An 18134-nucleotide genomic window follows, 5' to 3' on the forward strand; every position below is an offset into this window, starting at 1 on the left:
TATCAGGTAGCCACAGTATCGCATTAGCATGCGAATCACTATCGCAAGTGATCAAAGCATTAAATTCAGCAGGTTTCCCCCTAAAGAAAATTACTTCAAATCACCCTGAAATAATAACGCTACTCCAAACAACATATTAAATTGGATCTATTAAATATTACAATACTATTTACTAAATTACATTACATTTCGCAAGTATAATATATTTTTTATCATGCAATAAATTGCATCTAAAACAATATCAAAATAGGCCAATATATGAAAAAATATTTCTAAATTTCACTAAATAACTATATTTTTCTACTAATTAAAATTATTTACGAACCTGGATCCTTCCTTCTCCTTGTTGGGGAAATTGAAAAACCGTCGCGCTCCTACGCATCCAGCCACACACTTATTTTTAGTTCTCGGCATTTTCCTATAATACGTTAGGAAAACATAATATATTTATATACATACATGTATTAACGATGGTTTTAATAATACACTTACCAACTTTATTTTTAGTAAAAACCCTTATACGCTGTATTTTTAATAAAAAAACCTAAACACTATATTTTCACAACATGTACTCCACAATGAAAAATAACGAACTGATTTTGTTAGTTATTTTTAACGGGATTTTTATCTGGCAGTTCATTCTTTTGCTTGTCACCTGATTCGTAGCCCATGAACTTTCAGTATTGCCATACCAAACCGTGAGATCATGGGCTCTCTCAGAAAGCGAAGAGAGGAGTTTCGGATCAATTTATCCATGGTTGTAAAGCTACTGCCGATGAACACAGTCACGTTGTGTGGATTAGCTGAAGGGTATGTACTTATGTGTTTGTAAAAGTAAGGTAGTCGTTATGACTAACATTGGGTTTAGTGCAACTTTTTTAGGGAGTAATATGGCTGCACATAGAATATCTGACGATGAAATTGAGAGAATTTTGGATCTTTCCGATGATGAATAAGAAGATTTCAGTGCTTCCGAAAGCGAGTACGCACCAAGTCCATCCGAAGAAATGATGCAAGGAAGTTCGTCAGATGAAGCAGTAGATAGTGATGGTTATGAGGGCAGTGATCACAATCTGGAAGGCAGCGATGAAGAAAGCAGTAATAGTCCTACTCAACCTCAAACTCAAAATATTATACCTTTTTCAAAAAACATTTTACGTGGGAAGTACATATAAACACAAATGGACGACAAGCAAAGGAAGACGGCATCGTTCAGCGGGAAATATAGTGCATCAGGCTAGGTGCCCAACATGACAGGCTGAGGGTATTACTGAACCTTTAGAAGTGTTCAAGCTTTTCTTTACTGAAGAAATTATAGACACGGTGGTTCGCTATACCAATATTGAAATTGAAAAAAGGAAACAGAGCGCTAATGCAGAGTATGCCACTGAAAAGCCAGTTGATAAAAAAGAGATTGAGGCTCTTATTGGAATTTTGGCCTTAAGCGCTGTTATGAAAGATAACCATTTGACTTCTCATGAACTATTTAACTCAGCATATTCTGGCACTAGATACATAGCAACAATGAGCCGCTCCCGATTTACTTTCTTGATGGCGTGTTTGCGTTTTGACGATAGGTCTCAAAGAACTTTACGTCTTAATGACAGATTGGCTCCTATAAGAGATGTTTGGGAAATGTTTATGCAAAAATGTCGGGAGAACTATAACCCCGGGCTCTATCTCACGATTGATGAGCAGCTTTTAGCATTTCGTGGAAGATGCCTGTTCCGAATGTACATCCCAAACAAACCAGCTAAATATGGGCTAGTGTAGTGTAATGTAGTGGATGCAATGCCTTATTTAGGAAAGGGTACCAACTGTAGTAATATTCCTCTTGGTGAGTATTGCGTAAAAGAAATTACGAAAACTGTTCACGGCTCCAATCGAAATATTACGATGGACAATTGGTTCACGTCAGTTCTGCTCGCAAAGTCGCTGTTACAAGAGCCGTACAAGCTCACATTAGTTGGTATTTTGCGTGCAAACAAAGCAGAAACTCCGCAGGAAATGAAACTGCAAAAAGGAAGAAAAACTGGCACCGCTACGTTCTGCTACGATAACAAGCTAACACTGCTTTCGTACATGGAAAAACCTAATAAGATTGTGTACTTGCTGTCTTCTTGCGATGAAGAAGGCGCAATTAATCCACTAAGTGATAAGCCAAATTTGGTCGAGTTTTATAATAAAACAGAGGGTGGGGTTGACACTCTTGACCAGATGTGTAGTGTTATGTCGTGCTCACGAAAAACAAAGAGATGACCAATGTGCCTATTTTTTGGCATATTAAATATTGCATTTGTTAACAGCTATGTGATCTACACGCACGATATGATAAGCGAAAAGAAAAAACCCCTTTCTCGTCGTGATTTCATGAAGCAACTTCATTCATCTCTAGTCACACCATTCATGGAAGAGCGCTTGAGGACTCCTACTCTTAAGTCATGTGTACGCGAAAACATACAAAATATTTTATCGACACAAGTCGAGGAGACTATCACAGAGAATGCTGCTCCAAAAAAAAAACACCAAAAGAAAAATTTGCGCCTTCTGCCCATATCAAAAACACCGCATGACGAAGACAGTATGCACAAAATGCGGCAAAAGTACCTGTGGTGAGCACAAAGTTGAGCTTTGTGCCTTCTGTGCAAAATAAATATTTGAAAGTTTTTTCCTAGTTTAGTTACTTAAAGTAATGCTTTAATTTTTTAACGGCAGAAAGTCTTTTATGTTTTTAAGTTATGTTCTATTTTTTTTTTTGTTAGTACCATATGATACTACTAAGACTGAATAAGAGTAGCAAGTAATTTTATACCAAAATTAATCAAAAATAAACTAAATATGAATGATTTTTTCTTTTTAAAAACAAAAAACTGTATTATTTCCTTCTTTGATATCTTTTATAATATTTAATGAAGAACCGGTTCCATAGAATCGATTTTTAGGGTACATTAGTCGAATCGACTAACATTGGTTATAACGCATAAAAAATATGATTGGTTATGCAGGGTTAAATAAGCGTAAATGTTGGCTCAACCGTTTAGGTGTTTTATTTTTGCTTGTGAGCGACATTTTTCCGCAAAAATGCGCCTTGAGAAGCGACTGAGTTCGAGGGCGTTTCCCAATATAAATTTAAGAGTTGAGGCTACATTTGACGTCTCAAATTCTAATTTAAAAGAAAAATTTTATTGGGTTTTGAAGATTTTGCTCCCCAAGTTAAAAAAGCTGTCTCAAATGCGCACAGCCCATCGAGGCAGCTTTTTCCAGTTATTTAAAGGGAAAATGATGTTGGAATTTTAGAGGCACTTAAATTTTTTGAAGAGGATGTAACCCCTAATTTTGATAAGGCCACGCAAACAGGTAGGGGTCTGACAGCAGGAACAGAGAGGAAGAAGAAATTGAGGGAAGAGAATAGGGTTTTGAAAATAAAGTTGGATGAAAAAGAGCAGGAGAATAGAAGTTTAAAGGCCCAGTTAGTTCAAATGGCCGCAGAATTAGAAAGAGGTAGGAAACAGTTAAGGCATAGCTCATTTAGGGAAAAGTCAGACCCTCTTTCATTAGTTTGTGGTAAAGTTCCTCCTCAGTTAGGTGCTTGTTTTAGGAGTAGTTTTATAAATATCGGCGATATGACAGGTACAAGGTACAGGTGGAGAGCCTTGGTCCCACTTATTGGTTTATTTTTTCGTTTTTTAATGTTAATGGCAAGGAAATATATTTTTTATGATAGCTTCCATTTAATAAAAAGTAAATAAGTACGGTTTTCTTAAAAATTTTTCGCAAAAGTCGGTAGGATATTGTTTACTTTTATCAAACCGACTTGTTGGGTCACCTAACGTTACACCCTATTAGTTATTAAGTTATTTTTAGTTACTCATATATATGTAATATAAGAGCACAGACTCAATTGTAAATACAAACAGCAAACCAAGGTATTATAAATTGTACCTGCATAATGCTCCCACATAACTCATTTGTATATACACACATATGCATGTCTACATATGTTCGTCACTCCTTTTGTGTGACTCTTTCGCATGTGCAAGCATATGGACATCCATCGAAAATATTAGCATAAGTCTAATCATTGTACCTAATTACATTTTTTACATTAAATAATGGAGTCAACGGCTGACCACCAAGGCGACAAGTTGGATTTCCTCGTTCTTCTTTCAATTTAAGTACATAGCCCAAATTCTCAAATAAGTCATTGTTGTTTCGTTGAACTAACGCGGTTGGGAAAAACTCTTCCTGATCCTACATTTTTTGGCGCCCAACGTGGGGCTAGTGTTTTAAATTGACTTAGAAGTTTCGATTGAATTAAATAAAGTGTAATTTAATTTAATAAAGAAAAAAAAAATTTCACAAGCTATGCTTATTTATTTAGTTTTACAGAAGGCAGATGAAGAAACCAATCGCAAATGGAAGGAGTCTCTGGACTTTAAAACTTTGCCGAGCTGGGAAAATTGCACCCACATTTTGGAGAGACATTGCCAATACCTCGACTCAATTGATAACGCTCACACCGTTGGATTAGTACACCAAAGCACTACCAACACGCATAAAGCAAAACCTTCACGTAAAGGCTATTCGTTTTCTTGTTCCAGCACTTGTTTTTCGGTGTGTTCCAGCAACAATCATAAAATACACAACTGCGACCGTTTTAAGGCACTTAGTGTGTCGCAACGCTTTGACCATGCAAAAAAGATGGGTCTCTGTATTAACTGCTTATCAAGGGGACATCAGTTATCGAACTGCGCATCAACTCATAAGTGTAAGATTTGTAATCGTCAACACCATACCTTGTTACATCGTAGAAATTCGCCAGATTCGTCAAATTCTACTTCGACATCCGCTGTTCATACACACATGAACAATTCGTCATCGTTTGACAACATCATCCTCGCCACAGCAGAGGTTCTAGTTCGCGACGTTTCCGGAAGCTATCATCTTGGCCGTGCTTTGCTGGATTCTTGTTCACAAGTTAATTTCATAACTGAAGAATTTTCACAAAAACTGATGCTTCCACGTAGCAAACACAACATAGAGATTGAAAGTATTGGTAAGTCCTCTACCAATATCAAGTATAAAACTTCCACAAATATTAAGTCGCAAGCAACAAGCTTGCAGTTACCTCTCGATTTTTGCATTACGTCGCACATCGCCTATCATCCAGAACCGGAGATAGATACATCTACTTGGCATATCCCTCCAAATATTATACTTGCTGATCATCAATTTAATAAATCGAGGAAAATTGATTTACTCTTGGGGACAGAGAGCTTCTTTAGTTTACTTTCTGTAGGACAAATTAAACTTGGTAATAATCTTCCGATTTTGCAGAAAACGTTATTAGGATGGGTCGTTTCGGGACGCTATCGAGCAAGCACTAACGCGCTTAATGCTAAATGCTTGTTTGCTTGTGAGGAGTCCATAGATTTAAAGTTGGAAAAATTGTGGCAAATTGAAGAAATTACAACAAAGCCGAACGTGTGGACACTTGAACAGCACAGCTGTGAAAGATTATATAACGACACCGTTTCTCGAAGTCCTAACGGTAGGATCATAGTGAACATACCGTTCAAAGATGACCCTTCTTGCTTGGATGAATCTTATAACACAGCTTTGCGACGATTTAATGCGCTAGAACGCCGATTGCAACAGTCCCCTATGCTCAAGAAAGAATACGTAGCCTTCATGGATGAATATGAGAGTCTAGGCCACATGGAAGCACTATCCAATCCAAAATTGGAGGAACCTCACTACTATATCCCTCATCACTGCGTTTTGAAACCAAACAGCACTACAACGAAATTGAGAGTTGTATTTGATGCATCTTGTCGAACAACTACGCAAAAATCGATAAATGACATTCAAATGGTTGGACCTACAATTCAAAGCGAACTTGTAATTACCTTGCTTCGTTTTCGTTTACATCGATTCGCTCTTACTGCAGACATCGTTAAAATGTATAGGCAGATACTAATCAATGAGGAACATCGAAGGTTCCAATACATTTTGTGGAGGAGTTCGCCTCATAGGAATATTCAGACATTTCAACTCAAAACTGTCACCTACGGAATGGGAGCTGCACCCTATCTTGCTGTGCGTAGTCTACACTACCTCGCGGATCAGTATGAGTCGCAATTTGTCGTTGGGTCAGATGTCGTCAAATCATCATTCTATGTCGACGATCTGCTGTGTGGAGCTGACTCACTTGCGGAGCTATCAAGGATAAAACATGAGGTAGCAGAGTTGCTAAAACTAGGTGGATTTGAGCTGTCAAAATGGCATTCCAACCACCAAAGTTTCAGAGTCGAACACACTGACAAGTATTTAAATCTTGATACTTCTGTCACCAGTGCTCTTGGCCTTAAATGGGATCAAATTAAAGATAATTTTATGTTTTAATTTCTACCAAAGCAGCCAATAAATGGAACCATCACTAAAAGGACAATTCTATCCATCGCCTCATCGCTCTTTGATCCGCTAGGACTACTAGCACCAGTAATCGTTACCGCTAAAATTCTACTTCAGGAACTGTGGTTGCTGAAAATTGAATGGGATGAATCGGTCCCACAAAACATCGCATCGGCATGGCAAACTTTTGTCAACAATCTCTCGGATTTACCTTCTGTTAGAATTCCAAGGTATTGTTTATCTGCTAACATGAAGTCTTTACAAATACATGGATTTTGTGATTCTTCGATACGTGCTTACGGCTGCGGAATATATACACGCATAGTTGACAATGTTGGTAATGTTAGCGTTCGCCTGTTTACAGCAAAATCACGAGTGGCACCAACTAAACGACAGTCACTCCCAAAATTGGAACTTTGCGGTGCACAACTACTTGCTCGACTTTTTGCAAAAATTAAGTCTACATTTTCTAATTACACTTTCGATACGTTTCTTTGGACAGATTCGCAAATTGTTCTTCACTGGCTTCAAATGCACTCGAGTACACTTTCAACCTTTGTTGGGAATAGAGTATCGGAGATTCAGGATTTGACTGTGGATGCTTGTTGGAGACATGTGCCAACGAAAAGCAATCCAGCAGACATTGTTTCCAGAGGAAGCACACCATTAGAACTCACAACTTCAATTTGGTTTAATGGTCCTGAGTTCCTATACGAAGATGAAAGAAAATGGCCTAATGGAAAAAGTAATGATGTTGACATGGAAATTGTTAATGCAGAAATGCGTAAATCAGTATTTAACATAATCGTAAACAATAATTATCTTCTTGAAGCGCTTAACAGGTACAGTACTCATACTCGAGAAGTGCGGGTTGTCTCATGGATGCTACGTTTTTACACCAGACTTAAAAAAGATAACACGAAAATGGTGGATGGACCACTTACTCCTAATGAACTACATCGCGCCTTGCTATGCATTGTTTGGAACGTTCAACAACAGCATTACGCTACAGACATTCGATTGTTGCAGCGAAATAAAATGACAAATGGTATACTACGAAATTTGAATCCGTTCTTGGAAACAACTCAAGAATTTGAACTACTGAAGGTTGGAGGTAGACTTGAACTGGCCAATCTTCCAGAAAGCCAGAAACATCCTATTTTGCTACCAAGTAAATGTGGATTTGTTATGCGATATGTTCGATATCTACATATTAAAAACTACCATGCCGGACCTAAAGCGCTGGTGACTTTAATTCGTTTACAATTCTGGATCGTCAACGCTCGTGATCTCACTAGACGTATTGTCCGATCATGTATTCATTGTGTGCGCTACAAACCGAAATTGCTTCAACATATGATGGGTAATCTTCCTGTTGAGCGATTAACACCCACACGCCCATTCTCTCGTTGCGGCGTCGATTTCTGTGGACCTGTCAACATCTATCTTCGCATCAGGGGCAAAATTCCCTATAAAGCTTATATTGCCATATTTGTTTGCTTCGCGACAAAGGCTGTCCACATCGAAGTCGTTTCTGACTTGTCTACGGATGCATTTTTGGCATCACTCAAACGAATGATTGGAAGAAGAGGTCTTCCATCAGATATTTATTCTGATAATGCAACTAATTTCGTCGGAGCTTACAGCAAACTTTCAGAACTGAAAGCCTTTCTTTTCAAGAAGGAAACCAAAGATGTCATCACAAATTATTGCGCTAATCAATTTATCAATTTTCATTTTATCCCTCCTAGGGCACCTCATTTTGGTGGCATTTGGGAAGCCGCAGTTAAATCAGCCAAAGGGCATTTGAATCGTAGCGTTATGAATACCAAGTTAACATACGAGGAACTCACTACAGCTTTAGTAGAAATAGAAGCAGTTCTAAATTCTCGGCCTCTATCACCACTTTCGTCTGATCCCAGCGACTACGAAGCTTTGACTCCAGGTCACTTCTTAACTGGTAGTGCGCTAAAGAGTCTTCCGGAGCGAGCAGTAGCTGACAACGTCAATCAAGTCAACAGATGGAATCAAATAACTGCCGTCAAACTAATATTTTGGAAACGTTGGTCACACGACTATATAAGCGATCTGCAAGCGAGAACAAAGTGGAACACTGACCATGGAAATGTTGGTAAAAATGCAATGGTTCTTATCCATGAGGACAATGTACCACCGCAACGATGGCTAATTGGTCGTGTCATAGATGCTATCCCAGGAAAGGATGCACGAGTCAGGGTGGTTGATGTGCGAACCTCAAAGGGTATAATTCGTCGCCCAATCCACAAGATTGCAGTTTTACCTGTTTGAAAGTCCTTTCAACGGGGCCGGGATGTTGGGTCACCTAACGTTACACCCTATTAGTTATTAAGTTATTTTTAGTTACTCATATATAATATAAGAGCACAGACTCAATTGTAAATACAAACAGCAAACCAAGGTATTATAAATTGTACCTGCATAATGCTCCCACATAACTCATTTGTATATACACACATATGCATGTCTACATATGTTCGCAACAACATAACAACGAGAGTTTTTGTCACTCCTTTTGTGTGACTCTTTCGCATGTGCAAGCATATGGACATCCATCGAAAATATTAGCATAAGTCTAATCATTGTACCTAATTACATTTTTTACATTAAATAATGGAGTCTACGGCGGACCACCAAGGCGACAAGTTGGATTTCCTCGTTCTTCTTTCAATTTAAGTACATAGCCCAAATTCTCAAATAAGTCATTGTTGTTTCGTTGAACTAACGCGGTTGGGAAAAACTCTTCCTGATCCTACACGACTCTAAGTCGAGTTATCGGTGTGCGCATAAATTAACCGATGCTCATATTTATTCCAAAAAATTAAGATTGAATTCGCGTCTCAAGTATTGAGTAATACGGTCGTTTCAGGTATGTCGTTCCTATATAGCTCGGGACCCTTAAGCTCGAATAGTAGGATCTTTATTAATACCGCGGAATTCATTTCGTTTTTTAATAAATTATTTGATATTTTGAATAGCAGTTTCATTGAGGCTGTTGTATCCACTAAAAAAGTGTTTGTGAGTTTCCCAGAACAGTTAAAGTTTATATATTTATAAACTATTCGGGTCGTAGATGATTTAGAAAACAACGCAACCAATAATTTTAGTTTTGTAAAGGGGTGGGTGTTAAACATAAACAGTTTTAGACGATTGTGGCGATTTTTGTCACGCTGAGGTTTTCCGCTCCTAAAGACGAGACGACTATGTCAGAAAAGCTTAGAACATTTTTTGGTCAGATTCGAAGCAGAGAAAGTACCAGAGTAACGCTCTATATGTTTCTAGTTTGGTTAGGAAATCGTGGAGCTTATGCTACGTAAAAGGAAACTATGAGCTGCCTTTAGAACCTGTTGCTACTGTATTTTCGAAACATATTAATAATGTTCTATTCAATGTGTGCAATGATCCACTTTTGAATGACCTTTCTTTGTAGGATTTTCAAGGCTTACCACGGCCTCAACACTCCCTCGTTAGATCAATTACATTAGATAGTACTCTAGACCATGCGTGTACTTTTGCAGCTATTTTTATTTAAAACTTTTAAAGTCACCTTAACTTTCCTCAACAATGGAAAAAGTCAACTATAGTGATGATACCTAAGCCTGAAAAGGACAAAATGCCCGCCATCCTCCTATAGGCCCATCAGCTTGTTATCCTACATGTCGAAATTATTTGAAAGACTTCTTATGCTCCGAATTAAGCCACATCTTCAAACCCACAACATAATACCATCTCACCAATTTGGCTTCAGGGAAAAGCATGGAACGATCGAGCAAGTACATAGGATCACATCTGAAATTCGAACAGCTTTTGAAAAACGGGAATATTGCTCTGCAATATTTCTTGATGTCGCGCAGGCTTTTGATCGAGTATGGTTAGATGGTCTTATGTATAAAATAAAAACGCTTCTCCCGCAAAACACCCACGAACTGTTTAAGTCCTATCTTTATGATCGAAATTTTGTAGTTCGATGTAACACCACTACATCTGAAGCCCAAACGATTGAAGCTGGTGTACCACAAGGCAGTGTTCTTTGCCCAATGTTATATGTCTTATACACTTCAGATATCCCGGTAAACGACCGCTTGACTATGTCTACTTTTGCCGATGACACTGCAATAATCAGCCGTTCCAAGTGCCCAATTCATGCAAATGCGCTCCTAGGAAATCATATTGAAGCTGTAGCCAACTGGCTCGCAAACTAGAGGATAAAGGTTAACGAGCAAAAATGTAAGCACGTTACATTTACCCTTAACAAAAGAAGCTGTTCGCCTTTGACACTGAATAACGTATAAATACCACAAAGCAATCATGTTACTTACATAGGGGTCTATCTGGATAGGCGACTCACTTGGCGAAACCACATAGAGGCTAAAAGGACTTACCTTAAGTTAAAGGCAGCTTCTTTGCACTGGCTTATTAACTCTCGCTCAGCCCTGAGTCTGGAGTATAAAGTCATAATATACAACACAGTTTTAAAACCAATCTGGACCTATGGGTGTGAGCTGTGGGGCAACGCGAGTAGCAGCAACATCGAAATTCTTCATCGTATGGAATGAAAAATTCTTCGTATAATCATCGTGGTACCGTGGTATATCCGAAATGAGAACATCCAACGCGACTTAAAAATTCCAGACGTACGAACTGAAATAGAACACCGAAGCGCGAAATATGCATTGAAACTACATTCACCCAAACCAACTACCAAGATCATTATTGCGTGTGAACAAGAGCTCAAGATTACGTAGAAACGACCTACCAGCCCAGACGTAATATATCTTAGGCCCAGTTTAAAACAAAAAACAAAAAAAAAAAAAAAAATAATAATAATAATAGTGACCCATGTAGGGTGTAAATTAAGTGAGTAGTTTAAGATTCGAAAACTTATTGTTAGGCTCCTAAGCAAGGGAGATTCAATAAATAATGGTATGGTTAAATAAAAAAAAAAGTTCACAACTGCAATAGAGCACCAAGCTCAATAAAAGACAAGCTCCAACTAAACTTGATCTGGGTTCCCGGCCACAGGAACATTTTCGGTAACGAAAAAGCAGACGAGTTGGCAAAGGCAGGAGCTTTCCTCAATGAATCCGAGGAGGTTTGAGAGAGAAGGTGAAACATAATAGCAGATACAGGAGGTTCTACGAATAGTGTATCAAAATGGCACATCAAGTGCTAATTGAGCCCGATAGGGCTGCACTTCTACCTACCTACCTATATATATGTAGGTATATTAGCCCTAAAGGATTCTATTGGTGAGGACCATTACTACCAGGCTACTATCATGCAAAATGTCTTATATCACTGAACCCAATGTTGCCACCAAATCTTGGAAGAATTCGTTGATTTGTTTTAAAATATATTCGGAGCTGACTGTACTATTCAATATACTCCTCTACATAACTTTTCCACTTACTATAAGTTTGAAAATCACATACAAATACCCAAAATTAATAAAAAACGAAGTAGAATTTAAATAAATAAAAAGACTCCTATTGTTTTAGTCCAAAATTAGGCCCCACAAAGTAACAGACGTGACAGACTAATCTGGTATCGCGATATAGTATCGGCACATTGTTTATTGGGTGTTGAAAACTACTTTTAAGAACCATTGGAATCGTTATCTGGTATAGCTATTTGTTTGAAAAATACATTCTGTCAAATAAGCACCCGGAAATTCTCATTTTAATGTTTCCCGCTGAGAATATTTCAAAAAAAAATTTTTTCCAGGTTGGCACAACTGTCAGCCACTATTCCGTCAATTTTTATTGCTATGTGTCATTTAGTTTGTTTACGGCGTTATTAGGAACAAGTCAACCTTTTGTGTGCGTTGCATTTTTACTATGGATAAAAATATTGAACAAAGAGTTTGAGTGAAATTTTGTGTTTCTTGAAATGTTGAAAAAAAACATCTGATAATTCAACCATGTCGAAAACTTAAGTTTACGATTGGTAGAAATCGTTCAAAGAAGGGCGAGAAAAAGCGATTTGCAACGTTCAGGACGGCTGTCGACCTCTTGAACTGAATAAAACGTCGACAAAATAAAGGAAATGGTGCTCGAAAATCGTCATTATAGTTTGCGAGAGATAGCCCAAATAATGGGCATATCTCATGAGACCACTCGTCATATTTTGGTTGATGGTTTGGGTATGCGAAAAGTCGCAGCGCGATTGGTGCCAAAATATCTGAATTTTCTTCAAAAAGTGAATCGCGGTAAGGTGGCTGAAGACATGCTTGAACGCGTAAATACCGATCCAACGTTCATCGAGCGCATCATAACTGGTGACGAGACATGGGTTTTCGAGTACGACATGCAAACAAGACAACAATCATCGGAATGGCGCGACAAAAATGAGACGAACCGAAAAAAATCGCATCTCACAAAAAGGTTGACTTGTTCCTAATGACGCCGTAAACAAACTAAATGACACATAGCAATAAAAATTGACAAAATAGTGGCTGACAGTTGTGCCAACCTGGGAAAATAAATTTTGAAATATTCTCAGCGGGAAAATTTAAAATTAGATTCACACCTTAAAATACAAAGAGACGATATGTTTATAAATATTTTTCTATTTCAAATAACGGCAAGCTTAACCTTATTACCATTTTTAATCATCTATTTTATGAATTCTCAAATTAGTATTATTTACTATCATAAGTAATTATTATTAATTTATTTTATCATGTTAAATTATTTAAAAAGAATTTTGATACTGCCAAATTTTTATTTCTCAATCAGATGGATTCACCAGCGCTATTCGATGAAATTTATTTGGAGGAATGCCCAAAAACTTCTTCAAATCCCGTAAAAGGTAGATGTAAAAATGTCGTTTGTGTTTTCAATTTATTTTTACGCATTTGTTATTGTAGAACAATTGACGTCCGACTAGAAGAATCGACTTCAGGAGTTGGTAATATGAAAAAGAAGATGGACATCTAAATGAAAGAAAGTATAAGTTTATGTGCATAAAAGTATATAAATACTAGCTAACTCCTCAGCCGATGTCCTGCGTGAAATTATGTGCTTTGAAATGGAAAGAAAGTTATATTTATCATTTCATTTTTTGATAAATAACATTTTTTGGTTTCTGTTCCGGTGTACAGAAAAGATGGTTTACCAACTCGTGAGAACGCCACGTATGTATATCTGACCGTGTGAAAAACATAGCATTTCCAAATTTATGCCACACACTATGCGACTATCCTTGTGTCCTGTTGATTGTCATCTCAAATGCAATTTTCACTGGAAACGGAATACGTTTGAACTGAAATGGCAAATCGTTAGAACTCAAAAGAACTTTTAGAATCAAGCATTCTGCCCCCCTTGTATTATATAGTGCAGATTGTGGATTTTGAAGGCTGATATGTCGAAATGTTTATCGCGAAAAGTGTGCGAACTTCGTTTTCATTCCAGTGATTAACATGTTCCAGCAAGTGTAATTGCTGGCTTACTTCTCCAAAACTTGCACACATCGCACCATTCACAGTATGCAATGACTCAAATAAAGTTGAACCGCGTACATTAATCAATAGCAACCGAAGTTAGAAGCAATCGTGGGCTTTTCGGGTGGATTGTGAAAACTCGTCTTAATGTGTTGAGAACATAATGTTCATCTACTTTTTTGCCTTGCTTTCTACGTAACTATTACTTCGACGATGCATTCCACGTATAATATCAAGGCATTTTCGAATGAGCAATGTTCTCGGATCACTGACGAAAGTTGAGAAAAAACCCGTCAATGTTAATTTAGTTGGTTTTCCAATATATTCTCTGGGTGGAAATACACTCTTTGGCCATTCTTCTAATTAACTGCGAGACGCACAACAGTCGGAAAACGTTCATGAATTGCAAAAGTAAATATCTTACTTAACACTTCATTGCAGTACACGTAGCGGCCCATTTGTTATTTCTTTCGGGGACGGACTTGCAAACGCATTTGATCGATTTCAACAAACTGCAATACTCAACATTGATATGAGTTTTGAATGTGAATTAGACAATAGTGGTGAATATAGTACTGTAGATGTGTTGTCAACTTCGATATTCACTCTTCTAAATTGAATGCTGAATGTTCTGCCATTGTCGTCTGGTGAGCGACGCCGATACAGTGAATATCCATCATTTCCCATTTCCGTTTCCGAAAGAAAAGCACATGAGTAGTGTTTCGTGCATTTATTGTCAGACATACAAACCAAAGTGGGATTGTAAGGTTCGCAAGGTCCATGAACCATATTGGTTTTCATCACTTCGTATAATTCTGCTTCTATCTCTGGATCAGAAATTTCCGCAGAAATGATTTCATCAAATTGATTTGGTGTAACCACCATCCACCATCCAAAGAAGAATATTTGCGTGCGGCAAACCTCTCTTTTGCCACTCAACAGAGTACATCCAGCATCTAACTGCACCACATATACGTTGCTTTAAGATAAAGTTTACAAAACATCCCAACTGTTGTTTGAAAAGTTGTCCTCTGACATCGTGACGATCGTTTGCTGATTGCCCGCGATCCATAATTTCATTCGTATGTCATCGCATCCTGGGAATACTCGGTCATGTGCCATGGGCTGTCAATATACATACTTATGTTGATGCCAAAACGAACGCGACCTCTTCGTGGCATCGTAACAAATTTTAATCTGTAATTGAGCACTTTGTGTGAAACACACATAACGTTTTCACTGAATAAATTTCAATAATTTTTTTTTTTGAGTAGCCGGAATAAAGAAAGCAAACGACAAATTTGACAATTGAAAAACAAAAGGAAAAAAGTTGAAAAAAAAATTTTTTATGAAAAAAAGTTATTTTTTTGGATTCGTCCAATTTTCCGACTTTTCCTTACGAAAAGCATACGGTTTTTTATTTCTAAACTTTCCTCGATCCACAGCGAACAACCTCTGGAAATTTCATCAAGATTGGTTCAGGCGTTCCGTTTGTATGGGAAAAAGAAAAGGGATCTTTTTAGGGGTTTTCCGGCAATTATTCGAATCTTTTTCGCCATAAATTCATTGATCTCTTATAATTTTTGTAGCGCCGAAAGAAGTCATTTGAAAAGACGAATTGTACTCTTGTATATGATTTAAAAAATGTTTCGATTCTGGTGATGTCTCAAAAATTAATAATTGTAATGGTTCAGGAGGCGGTTCAATTTCCGGCAATTTTACTTTCCCGTTAGCGCAACACATTCCAGCCGTTTCACCCGAGAATTTAGCCGCTTCACAATGTGGGCATATAACATCCATCATTCCAGTATATCCATGTACATTATAGTCGATTGAAAACACGACGTCATATTCGCGTAGGTCTTGCTGGATTTCTTGCATGATGAGCTTCTTCAAATCTATTTCGTGGACGTCGCACTGCACTTTGTGATACTCTTTGTGACAACACGCCCCGAGTTTTCGACCTATGTTTGATTTTGGACGTGCCGGCATTTTCTTTAAACTAATTTCTTATATGATCACTTCCTTTGAAACACACATAAAGTTTTCACTGAATATTTTTTTTTTAATTATTCTTTTAAATAACCGGAAAAAAAAGAAGGCGACCGAAATTGAACGATTAAAATAATTTACAAATCAAAATATTGAAAAACAAAAAAGAATTGTATGAAAAGTCACTTTTTGGAAATTTCCAATTTTTCGACTTTTCCTTATGAAAAGTATATGGTTTTTTTTTTATCTAACCCTTTCCAGATCCACAGCGAACAACTTCTGATTTCATGAAGATTGGTTCCGCCGTTCTCGAGCGTTAGCGTTACATATGTACATATGTATACGTAAAAATATATACGTTTGTATGGGAAAAAGAAAAGGGCTGTTTTTAGGGGTTTTCCGGCAACTTTCGTAATTTTTTCTTACATAAGAACCTTCTCCTAATAATAACAAAAACAACAAAAAAAAATCAGCCAAATCGGTTCAGCCGTTTATGAGTGATGAAATTACAAAGAAAGTGGCATTGATTTATATATATATATATATATATATATATATATATATATATATATGTATATATATATAGATTCATCAATACAAAGACAACGTATTGTTTAGTAATTGTTGTTTAAAATTTTTAAAGTACATATTCTCTAACTGCACTTGTTCTCTTTTCAGATAATTCATAAAAGGGAAGAAATGGCCCAACAATATACTGTCCATGATTGGAAGGCTCTAATTCGCAAAATTCACCATTTAGTATGCCGACTGGCTGGCGAAGAAATCGATAATGTGCGAACTAAAATTACTTCCACCCTACATACATATGTACATAGATAACACCGGCTGCAGCTTTGGAAATGAATGAGAAACTAAAGTGCGAGGAATTTGCCACAGCAACGGTTAGTAATGCATAGTATACAATTTCTTCAATAAACGATATTTAAATTTTTGCATAATATTTTGAATTTAGAAATGCAGTTCAGAGAGCGTATGTGATGTGTTGCGACATCTGTACACTGACGAATTCCTCATTTTGTGTAACTGGTCTACTGGTGTTCAACATATTATATGGTAAATTTAATGCTTACACATTTACCTAAAATATTTATTTTAATTTGATTTTTCATTATATTTTTTATAGATTCTTTCATCACTTGTGAACTGGCAAATTTCGAAAAACAAATTCGAAAATCCATCGAAATGGGAATTAATTTGAAAATCTAATTTTTTTTATGAATTAAGTTTTGGATTAGAATATTAAAGAAAAATTAATTTAATTTAAAAAAACGCAAAATTAGTTTTTAATTTATTAAACTCACAAAATTATAATATGATGTTATTATTATTGAAATAAATAAAAACATTTTAGTAAAAAAAATCTTTCTTTCCTGAAAGCAATTTGATCTGACCAAAATTTTCAAGTCTGAGAAAGAAGTATAAAGTTTTATTACGACAGAAAATGAGTGAACGAGAAGGTGATAAAAACTCACATTTATACAAAACTTTTAGGAGCTTTTTTGATTCGTTCCTAAAAAATTCATTCTAAAGAAATTAAACTGGCACGCGTTACCGACCCTTCAGTATGTAACGTGACCGTCACTGTTCTACCAACAAAAAAGAATTTGTCACCCAAATTTCTGTTAGTGTTATTATTTTGTTTGGCAGTTTGTTACCTTTAACGTACAAGCATAGTAGAGTGTTAGCAGAAACAAACATATCTGTTAACTCGATTTCATCAATATTTTATTTTATTTGTTACTACTAACAAATTCATAGGTTAGCGTATTGTTACCATTTTGTTATTTTTAACTAGTTCCTAAAAATCTATTTCAAATAATTTTAAAAAATGATTTGTTAATATTTCACTTTTTATTTTATTATTGAAACATTCATATTTAAATTAAATATGTATTACAATTAATTTACAACTAAAAAATATATTTAAAAACTAAGTTTAAAATAAAAATTAAAATATTCTTATATAACAAATTTACACGAAAAATAATAATTTGCTTAATACGTGTATACATTTTTATAATATTATTCTTAGTTTCTGATATCTTAGATATTTACAAATGTTGTTTATCTATATAAGTTTGCAAATATTGCACAATGATTACAGTTATGTGCACATTCTCTAAAAAGTCTAATTTAAAATTATAGTAAATTATTTACATATGTTAATTATTACATTTATATACATACATATAATTATGTGCGGTTGTAAAAGTCCTAAAGTAGACCATGT

General features: G+C 36.3%; 1 long non-coding RNA gene across 3 annotated transcripts; it reads left to right on the forward strand.

Annotated features, from left to right (window-relative positions):
• The first annotated feature begins 8993 nt into the window (after window positions 1-8993).
• On the forward strand, window positions 8994-17200 carry LOC126764966 (uncharacterized). Of its 3 annotated transcripts, none has more exons than XR_007668172.1 (5): window positions 8994-13260; window positions 13319-13585; window positions 16562-16785; window positions 16857-16957; window positions 17028-17200. It is a non-coding gene; the product is annotated as an uncharacterized LOC126764966 (long non-coding RNA). The 3 variants fall into 3 exon arrangements; XR_007668174.1 differs by having other exon boundaries at window positions 8995-13260; window positions 13319-13359; XR_007668173.1 differs by lacking the exon at window positions 13319-13585 and having other exon boundaries at window positions 8999-13260.
• The last annotated feature ends 934 nt before the right edge of the window (window positions 17201-18134 follow it).

Source organism: Bactrocera neohumeralis, unplaced genomic scaffold, assembly GCF_024586455.1.
Source record: "Bactrocera neohumeralis isolate Rockhampton unplaced genomic scaffold, APGP_CSIRO_Bneo_wtdbg2-racon-allhic-juicebox.fasta_v2 cluster10, whole genome shotgun sequence".
Lineage (NCBI taxonomy): Eukaryota > Metazoa > Arthropoda > Insecta > Diptera > Tephritidae > Bactrocera > Bactrocera neohumeralis.